Below are 11,399 nucleotides of genomic sequence, written 5' to 3'. Positions count from 1 at the left end.
GTCATAAAACTAGTCCAGGAAAGAATTTTAAAAAAAGAATCAATAGCACTTTCAGGAGTGCTGGCATCTTGCCAAATGCAGTGGTTTATGACCTTACCCTCCTTGACAACGGCTTGACCTGTGTTTCTTGGGGCATGGAGTTCTACCATTTTCAGCCTCTCTGGACACTCTGTTCCTCAGAGATATTAGTTATTATCATAACCTCGCCACTATCAAGATAATTCCCACATTGTTACCTGTAGCTCTAAATTCCCTCCTCAGTTTCATACCTCATCTTCATCTGTTGGATGATCTTTTTTTCCATCCCGGTGTCTCACCTTTTTATTTATGAATCAAGTAAGTTCTTTCTCATTCATCTTAACAATTCAACTCATAATGTTCACATACATCCCAACATTGTTTATCATCAAAGACAAGACAATAAAATTCGTGTATTTCAAGCAGCTACATTGACTAGCCCAATTACACTCACATGGAATTTGAGGCCCAAAGTGGCTAAGCTGTGTTACCCAAGATGACACAGTCGTACTTGCTTGTGCTACCCCCCTTCTCTAAGGATCCTGAGATGAAAACATCAGAAACATCTGGGACTCTTACTTTCCTTTCCCTGACCCATTGCCAGTCATTCCAGATATCTGGACGATTCTTGTATTTTGAAACATGTCTCAATGCTTTGCTTTTCTTGTCAAGTGACAATGGCCAATCCTGTTTCAGCCTTTTGCCACAGTGTATTCCTAGATGCTCTTATGGGTTTCCAAGACAAAAAAAGACTGAGAGAAGGGATAAAACTGTGAAAATCTGAAAAAGTTGAGCTGGAGAACATAGATTTATTTACTGGATCCTAAAGGATATTTTATTTATTTATTTATTTATTTATTTAAGCATAAGGGTAAGGGTCTCTTCCTTATTATGCCAAAGTACAAATTGATAGGAATCTTTGCTTCAAGAGGTGGTTTAAATTAGAAATAGAGCAGAGGTGAGGGAGACTGGGCTGAGTCCCAGTTAATTGCTCTGTAGGGGGTAGGAAGGCAGCTTTGTATTTTGGATAGTTTCTTTAAAAAAAAATTTTTGTTGTTGTTGTTGATTCAGAGAGAAATGGAGAGTGAGAGTGAGAGAAACATCAATGATGAGAGAGAATCATTGATCAGCTGCCTCTTGTACGCCCCACACTGGGGATCAAGCTCACAATCCAGGCATATGCCCTGACCAGGAATTGAACAGTGACCTACTGGTTCATAGATTTATACTCAACCACTGAGCCACACCAGCTGGGCTGCTGAATAGCATCTGAGTACCCCCAAAAAACACACCCTGCTTTTGCTTTAGGGAGCTCCCGATGTGTCCCCATTAGACACAGTCTGGGGTTGGAGCCTAAGGGAATGCATGGGGGATGCCACATAACTGTTGCACCATCTCTTTGGGCAACTCATTTTTCAGCATCTCTTGGGGTTCCCATTGTCATGGACAGCTAAGTCCCTGCTTCCTCACACCAACCCCTTTAAAACCTGGGATTCCACGTTACCTGTGTTCACTGTAAGTGTAGCACGAGGCTGGCAAAGATAGGGAAAAGGAGCTTCATGGCTGGGTATCAGAGGAGCTTGGCACTGGGTTGAGTTCCAGTCTTTATCGGCCTCTTCATGGCGTTGGGCCATGAGCAGTGAAGTGCACCAAAGCTCACAGAAGTTGTGTTTTCTCTGATTCTGGTTGAGAACAGCCTTCTCTGAACACTTCAGGCAACATATTTCCTGCTCTTGATCCTGGGGGGAATACAAGGCATAAGATGTGAAAGAAGTGCAGGCTCTTTGCATCTCTCTTTCTTAAAGTTTGAGCAGGGGGTGAATATTGTATTTGCTTCCCTATTTGTCAGGTAATTATGCCTAAGGCACTCAGTGTGTAAGAATCAGAAGAGCAGAAATTGCTATCAGCATGGACTCCTGGAGGATAGAGACTGCCTTTTTTGTACTGATGTCTCCAATGGCCAGTATGGCTACTAAATCAACATAAGAACTCAGTATGTGTTTGTTAAATGAATTTGTGAGAAGCATCTCTTGGCATAATTTTAACTTATTTTTTATTGTGATATTATTGACATCTAACATTATATTAGTTTCAAGTGTACACAGTGATTCAATATTTGTATAAATTATAGAATGATCACAATGCCCAGTTAACACCCATCACCACTCAGTTACAATTGTTTCTTTCCTGTGATGAGAACTTTCAAGATATACTCTCTTAGCAACTTTCAAATAAGTAATATGAATTATCAATTCCAGCCGCCCTGCTGTACATTACGTTCACAGAATTTATTCATCTTATAACTGGCCATTTGTGCCTCCTGACCACTTTCATCCACTTTGCCCCTCACCTCTGGCAACCACCAATTTTTCTGTTTTGTTTTTAGGTTCTATATATAAGTGAGATCATACGATTTTTGTCTTTCTCTGTTTGACTTACATAATTTAGCATAACACTCTTAAGGTCCATCCCTGTGGTTGCAGAAGATGTGATTTCTTTCCTTTATGTCTGGGAGAAAAATATATATATCACATTGTCTTTATCCATTCATCTGTCAATGGGCACTAGGCCGCTTTGATGTTTGGCTATTGTAAGCAATGATGCAATGAACGTGGGATTGCATATATTTTTTTGACATAGTGTTTTTGTTCTGTTCAGAAAAATACCCAAAAGTGGAATTTCTGAATTATATGGTAGTTTTATTTGTAATATTTTGAGGAACCACCATACAATTTTGTAAGTGGCTGCACTAATAGCATTCCCAACAACAGTGCACGGGGTTCCCTTTTCTCCACACCCTCACGAACACTTGTTACTTTCTGTCTTTTTAAATACAGCTATTTTAACAGGTGTGAGGTACTATTTCACTGTGTTTTTGACTTGCCTTTCCTTGATAATTTGTGATTTTGAGCACATTTTCATGTACCTCTTGGCCATCTGTATGTCTTTTTTTGAAAAAATGTCTATTTAGATCTTCTGTTCATTTTAAAAATATATTTCTATTGATTTTAGTGAGAAAGGGAAAGGGAGAGAGAGATAGAAACATCAATGATGAGAGAGAAGTGTTGATTGATTGTCTCTTACACACCCCCTATTGGGGATCGAGTCTGGAATCCAGGCTTGTGCGATGACCAGGGACTGAACCATCATCTTCTGGTCGCTGCCCAACCACTGAGCCACGAGAGTCTGGCTCTTCTGCCCATTTTTAATCAGAAATTCTTTTTGCTACTTAGATATATGAGTTCCTTATAAATTTTAGATATTAACATCTTATCAGATATATGATTTGCAAATATTTTGTCTCATTTAATAGGTTGCTTTTTCATTTTGTTGATGGCTTCCTTTGCTGTGTAGAAGCTTTTTAGTTTGATGTAGTTCCACTTGTTTATTTATTTTTATTGTCTTTGCTTTTGGTGTCAAATCCAGAAAAATCATTGCCAACACAGATGACAAAGTGCTTACCACCTGTTTTCTTCTAGAAGTCTTATGATTTCAGGTCTTATGTTTAATCCTTTAATCCATTTGAGTTGATTTTCGTGTACACCGTAAGATAGTGACCCAGTTTTATTCTTTTGCATGTGGCTGTGCAGTTTTCCCAGCATACTGTCCTTTCTACATTGTATATCCTTGGCTCTTTTGTCTTACATTAATTGACCATTTATGCCTGGGTTTATTTCTAAGCTCTCTATTCTGTTTTACTAATCTGTGTGCCTGCTTTTATGCCTAAATTATATTGTTTTATTTACTATAACTTTGTAAATTAGTTTAAAATCAGAAAGCATGATGCCTCCAGCTTTTTTATTTTTTTCCAGGATCTCTTTGGTTACTCAGGGGTCTTTCTTTTATGTTTCCATACAAGTTTTAGGATTGTTTTATCTATTTCTAAGAAAAATGGCATTGCAATTTTGATAAGGATTGCATTAAATCATCAGTTTCTAATAGTTTTCAGTATAGGTCATGAATGTATAGGTTACTTCTTTAATCAAATTTATTCCTGGGTATTTAATTCTTTTTGAAATGCAATTTAAAATTGGGTTATTTTCTTAATTCCTATTCCCAACAGTTCATTATTAGTGTATAGAAATGCAACTAATATTTGTATATTGACTTTGTCTTATAACTTTATTGAATTTATTTATAAGTTCTGTCAGTGTTTTGGCAGAGTCTTTAGGGTTTTCTACATATAGTATCATGTTATCTGCAAATATTCCTGTCTTCCTTTCTGAAATGAATGCCTTATATTTATTTTCTTTTTAATTTTTTAATTAAATTATTATCTGTGTATATATCTTACCATTGCCCCCCGCCCCATACATGCCCTTCCTCCCCAGAGTTTTGTGTCCATTGGTTGTACTTATTTGCATGTATATAAGTCCTTCGGTTGATCTATTATCTCCCTCAGGTCTCCCTCCCCTCCCCGCTGTAATTTAACAGTCTGCTTGTTGCTTTATCGTCTCTATATCTATCTTTTGGTTCATCAGTTTATAATGTATTATTATCCATAAATGAGTGAGGTCATGTGGTGTTTCTCTTTCATTGACTGGCTTATTTCACTCAGCATGATGTTCTCCAATTCCATCCAGGTTGCTGCAAATGATGAGAATTCCTTCTTTTTTATGGCAGCATAGTATTCCATTGTGTAGATGTACCATAATTTTCTGATCCAGTCATCTGATGATGGGCACCTAGGCTGTTTCCAAATCCTAGCTATTGTAAATTGTGCTCTTATGAATTAGGGGTGCATATATTTCTGATTGGTGTTTCTAGTTTCTTTGGATATATTCGTAGGAGTGGGATCACTGGGTCAAATGGGAGTTCCATTTTTAGTTTTTTGAGGAAACTCCATACTGTTCTCCACAGTGATTGCACCAGTCTGCATTCCCACCAGCAGTGCACGAGGGTTCCTTTTTCTCTACATCCTCACCAGATTGTCATTTGTTTATTTGTTGATGATAGCCATTCTGACAGGTGTGAGATGGTACCGCATTGTTGTTTTGATTTTCATCTTTTGGATGATTAAAATTTTTTTTTATTTCTCTGAGTGGATAATTTCAAATATCTGTATCTGAGTTTGCTAAATCTTTCCTCTTCTTGATAAAATCTGCTGTTAAAGCTGTGTACTGAATTTTTCAGTTTAGTCATTTAAAAAAATTAAGACTTTATTTTTTAAATGAAGTTTTAAGTTCACAACAAAATTATGGGAGGAGATGTAAAGATTTGCCATATTCTCCCTGCCCCTACGCATGCATATCCTTCACTTTTATTGATTTACTCCACAAAGTAGTTCACTTGCAACGATTGAAGAATTTACATTGACATATTATAATCGCCCAAAGTTCATAGTTTGCATAATGGTTCCTTTTTGGTGTTGTACTGTCTGTGGGTTTGGACAAATGTATTATGACATGGCTCCATTGTTATGTTACCATAGAAATACTCACTGTCCTCCACATATTCATCCATCCCTGCACTCCAGTCCCAGACAACCCTAATATTTTTATTGTCTTCATACAGTTTGTATTTTTTTGAGATGGGCTTCTTCCACTCTAATATGCATTTACATTTTCTTCACATCTTTTAATGCAGTGGTCAGCAAACTCATTAGTCAACAGAGCCAAATATAATATCAACAGTACAACTATTGAAATTTCTTTTGAGAGCCAAGTTTTTAAAACTTAAACTTCTTCTAACACCACTTCTTCAAAATAGACTTGCCTAGGCCGTATAATGGTATTTTGTGGAAGAGCCACACTCAAGGGGCCAAAGAGCCGCATGTGGCTCACAAGCCGCAGTTTGTCGACCACAGTTTTAATGGCTTGATAGCTCATTAACTTCTAGCACTAAATAATATTCCATTGTCTGGATGTACCACCGCCATGTCATTCATCTTCCTGCTGAAGGACATCTTAGTTGTTCCCACATTTTGACAATTACAAATAAACCTGCTTTAAACTTCTGTGCAGGTTTTTAAAAAAAATAAAAAATAAAATATTTTTATTGATTTCAGAGAGGATGGGAATGAGAGAGAATCATTGATAGGCTGCCTCCTATGCTCCTCCTGCTGGGGATGAAGCCCACAGCCCAAGCATGTGCCTGACTGGGAAATGAACCGTGATCTGGTTCATGTGTTAATGGTCACTCATTGAGCCATACTAGCCGGAGTGCTCTCACATACCTTTTGGTGCCCATTCCCTTCTGTAATAGACACTGACACTTTCTTTTAGCTGCCGCGTACTTTCCAACTCCCTCTCTGTTTTCAGAATTCTGCACTTGTGGCGACTATGGAACCTTTCCCCTCAAACACATGCTCTCCTTCCATAGCATACAATTGTCACGTCCCATTCCCTTTGTGTCTACATGTGGTATATGATTTATTCTCACCAATGGAATGTGAGGTGAAGTGAAGTGACTGTCACTTTTAGGAAGAGGCTTTTAATAATGGTATGATTTCTTTTCATTTCCAGATATTTGCACCAATAGTCTGAACCTCATTGATCTGCTTATGAGAAAAACATAAAGCACGTGTGTGAAGTTGTCGAATGATCAGGATTAAGGTCTCCTTGCACTGGGAGATGCGGATCCAGGTAAGGAGGGCTTTGATGTATATGATGGTGGCCTCTTCAAAGTGAGATTCTCAAAATGCCTCTCTGCAGTGTAGCTCAGGTGAACCCAGTCCCTGTGCTGCTGCACATGATAATCATCCTTGTTAGGACAGATTAGCAGAGACTCTTGCATTAGGTAATAGAATGGCATATGCATTTTACAGGAACATAATGCTTTGCAGTAATCTGCCAGCACATTAGGGAGCACATGGATGTCAAGAGGAGCCACAGGCTGTTTTACCCTGTTTCTTGTAGGATAAATCCACCATCTCTTTACTATAGATCTTATTTTCCTAAGTGCTATGGGCAGCGTGTTTGGCTTTCACTTTCCTAGTTGTATACTTCTAGATTAGTTTAGTTTAATTTTTTGTATAAAATTATAGAGTACTTTGCTATTTAAAAAACAAAATAGATTATACATAAAACTATAAAAAATACCACTCTGGTTGTTGGAGTATACTACTGGTGACAGGGAGGCCAGGGAAGAGAGGTCTGCAAATAGGGAGGAGGAGATGAAAGACAAACTAGAGAGGTGAAGGTGGAGAGTGGGGTATGTGTACAGAATTGTCATGGGGATGTAAAAGTATAGCATAGGGAATATAGTCAATAATACTCTAATAACTATGTATGATATCAAATGGGTACCAGAATTATCGGGATGACAATCTAGTAAATTATATAATGTCTAATCTCTGGGGTGTACACCTGGAACAAATACAATTTGTATGTCAACAGTAATTTAAAAACAAAAAATGTTTAAAAAAAAGGATGAATAAAACATTAGAGTTAAATAAACCATACTAAAAAAGAAATATATTGTACAGTTTTATTTATATAAAATTCTATAAAAAGTAAACTACAATGACAAGAAGATCAATGGATGAGTGATGGGAGGTGGGGAAGGTCAGGAAAGAGGAATTACAAAGCGGCAGAGGGAATTGTTTAAGGATGATAGATATGTTCATTACCTTGATTGTGGTGATAGTTTATGGATGTATACCTGTGTCGTAACTTTATATATTTCAAATAAGTGCAGTTTATTGCATGTTAGTTGTATTTTAACAAAGTATTAAACAAGAGAGAGAGAGAGAGAGAGAGAGAGAGAGAGAGAGAGAGAGAGAGACTACTAGCATTACCAGCAGCAACAATAAACAAAATTTGAGTGCACTAAAATTTTCTTAGAGGCATTTCAATGTGTTTTTTTTTGTTTTTTTTTAAAAAAATATTTTATTGATTTTTTACAGAGAGGAGGAGAGAGGGATAGAGAGCTAGAAACATCAATGAGAGAGAAACATTGACCAGCTGCCTCTTGCATACCCCCTACTGGGGATGTGCCTGCAACCAATGTACATGCCCTTGACCGGAATTGAACCCGGGACCCCTCAATCTGCAGACCAATGCTCTACCACTGAGCCAAACTGGTTTCGGCGAAATGTTTGTTTGTTTTTTAAAAGATTTACATTATTGTGCAGTCAGGTCAACTTTATTCTTTATTTTGTTTCCATTTATTAATTTCCCTCCAACCAATCCTTTTGTTTTTATTATATTTTACTAGAGGTCTGGTGCACGAATTCATGCACAGGTGGGATCCCTTGGCCTGGCTGGCAATTGGGACCAATTGGGCCGATCAGTGGAGGGGAGGGCCCGTGGGAGATTGGCGGGCTGGGGGGTGAGGAGGTTGGCTGTGGGAGCACACTGACCACCAAGGGGCAGCTCCTGCGTTGAGTGTTTGCCCCCTGGTGATCAGGGCGTGTCATAGTGACTGGTTGACCTGTTGTTTGGTCGCTCAGGCATATATACTAGAGGCCCGGTGCACGTGCACTGGTGGGTCCCTTGGCCTGGCCTGCACCCTCTCACAATTCGGGACCTCTTAGGGGATGTCGGAGCGCTGATTTCAGCCCAATCCCCGCAGGCCCGATCCAGGCAGGAGGGAGCCCAATCCCTGAATGCCCAATCCAGACATGAGGGAGTCCAATCCTGTGTGTTGAGCATCTGTCTCCTGGTGGTCAGTGCGTGTCATAGCAATTGGTTGAACAGTCGCTTAGGCTTTTATATATATACTGGTAGATGTTTATATTTTTTGCTTTTTTATTTTAAAAATATTTATTTATTAAATTGATTAGGGTGACATTGGTCAACATGAACATAATAGGTTTGAAGTTTTGGTTTCTGATTATAAATTCTGTATATTGTACCATGTGCCTACCATCCAAAGTCAAATCTTCTTCTGTCACCTTATTTTAAGATCCTCTTCTCCCCCTGACCCCTTGCCTTCTGGCAATCACCACACTGCTCTTTGTGTTCATGAGTTTCAGTTTTATATCCCACATATGAGTGAAATTATATAGTTCTTAGCTTTTTCTGACTGACTTATTTCACCTAGCATTATGTTTTCAAGTTCCATCCATGTTGTTGCGAATGGCGTTATTTCATCCTTTCTTGTGGCTGAGCAGTACAGTAGGTCCTTGGGTTACATTGGAGATCCATTCCTATGGCTCGACGTAATGCGGTTTTCATTGTAAGTTGGAACCCATCTACGTCACTCACATGGAGCACATATACAGCAGTAATGAAATGAAACAGAAAAAAAAAATTGAAATAAAGATAACAATTCCTGATCTTTACTTGTGGTAAATAAATAACAAAAAACATAAAGCACGTATGTACATATGTCAAAATGATGGAACTTTTTTTTATATATATAAATGGGAGATGGCGATATAACCATGAAATGATGTATGTTGAGTCCGACGTAACCCAAGGACTGTCTGTATTTCATTGTGTGGATATGCCACATTTTCTTTATCCAGTCCTCTATTTCAACCAGTGCTTTTAAAGTATTTTTTTGTTGTGAATTTCAGCTGCTTGGCTTTATTTGTTATAAGATATGTATTTATTACTTTCAAGTAAAATGTTTCTAATATAAACATATAATGTCTAATATAACTCGTGGTACATACATGATATCCAATAAATATTCTATTATTTGTAACACTTCTAAATAAAATTTCAGTAAAAGAATAGCATTCTTAATAAATGGTGGCCCAGTATTTTATTTATTTATTATTTATTTATTTATTTATTATGTTTTTATTGATTTTTAAAAGAGGAAGGGTGAGGGAGAGAGAGATAGAAACATCAGTGAAGAGAGAGGGAATCATTGATCAACTGTCTCCTGCACACCCCCTACTGGGGACTGAGCCCACAACCTAGGCATGTTCCCTGACTGGGAATAGAACAGTGACCTTCTGGTTCCTGGGTCAGAGCTAAATCACTGAGCCACACTGGCCGGACAGTGGCCCAATTTATATATATAAAAGCCTAAGTGACCGGCCAACTGGCCAGTAACTAAAATGTGCCCTGACCACCAAGGGGCAGATGCTCAGTGTGGGAGATGCCAAGTGACAGAGGCCCTCTGGCTCCAGGACCCCTCGGGGGACGCCGGAGAGCTGGTCTCAGCCCGATCTGATCCCCACAGGCCAGGCCGATGGGCGCCACTGCTGCACAAGTCCGTGCACCAGGCCTCTAGTATTTTAAAAGGATTCAGTTATTTGGAATATTTTCTTTCCTTCTCCTTCTCCCCCTTATTTTTGGAACTTGCCTCATATTTTTTTCTGAAACATTTTAAGGTAAATTACAAACATCGTGATATTTCATTCCTATATATCCCAGTAAGCATTTTTATTAAAAAAAAAAAAGAGTATTTTTTAACATAACCAACTCAACATGATCACATAGCAAAATTAATAACATTTTTTAAATAACATTTATTACTAAGTCCATTTTCAAATATCAATTGTCCCAAAGTGTTTTTTTTTTGTTGTTGTTGTTTCTTTCTTTTTTTTTTTTTTTTTTTTTTTTTTTTTTTTTTTTTTTTTTTTTTTTTTACCATTGGCTTGTCCAAACTAAGATTCATTCCAGGACTGGTCAATTTAGAATTTTCTCTTAATATAACATTTGCTTGACATGGATGTGCTAAGGATGTGGTTGGTACAACTTCCAGATCCATTAAAGTGATTTTTAATTTCGGAATATAATTTGTTGGGTTACCTACAAAGATAAAAATTATAATAGTCTCAGTCCTTGTGAATTTTTAAAGGTTTCTCTGTATTCTAGAACTCTTTTGTGAATATTTTGAAACCTCTAGGTTTCCATGGTGTCCATGGACCATGCAGAGCAATTACAGAAGTGTGATATTAATAATTTCTGGGGAGCTAGCTTAAAGTTTTGGAATGTTTGGAGTTGCTATGGCCACTAGGTGGTGCTTGAAATCCAGAAAAGCTGAATTTGACACATGAATGGAAGACAGTGAAAACTAGGGCTAGCCATTCAAGGGGTTTATGATCGAAGAAAAGGGAAAATAAGCATAACTGTAATGGTTTTGCAAGGGCTGCAGGAATTTGGAACAGAATATTCAACTGAGAAAACAATTCTTGCCATGTTCTGTTGTCTCTTGGTCTGATAGGAAGGGAATGAATTAAGAAGACAATTTTGTCTAACTTGAAAGTTTATCCATACTTTCTGAGGTGTATCAGTGTTATTGCTACAACAATTTTACAGTTATATATAACTATTGTTTAGATCTAAAATAATCAGAGGTAACTTAACTGGTATTTTGTTTAGCCTTCAGCTTCATACACAATTTTCTCTCAATACATAGAAGTGTTTTCAAGCTCATACTTTTACACCAAAATTATGATGATAAAAATTTTTTTCTTCATTTTTCTGAATATCTAAAGGTGTATGTGGAGTCCTTCCAGGAGCATGAGCTTTCCTCAC

The sequence above is a fragment of the Pipistrellus kuhlii genome, unplaced genomic scaffold (assembly GCF_014108245.1).
Source record: "Pipistrellus kuhlii isolate mPipKuh1 unplaced genomic scaffold, mPipKuh1.p scaffold_m20_p_6, whole genome shotgun sequence".
Taxonomy (NCBI): Eukaryota; Metazoa; Chordata; class Mammalia; order Chiroptera; family Vespertilionidae; genus Pipistrellus; species Pipistrellus kuhlii.
This window is presented reverse-complemented; position numbering follows the sequence as displayed.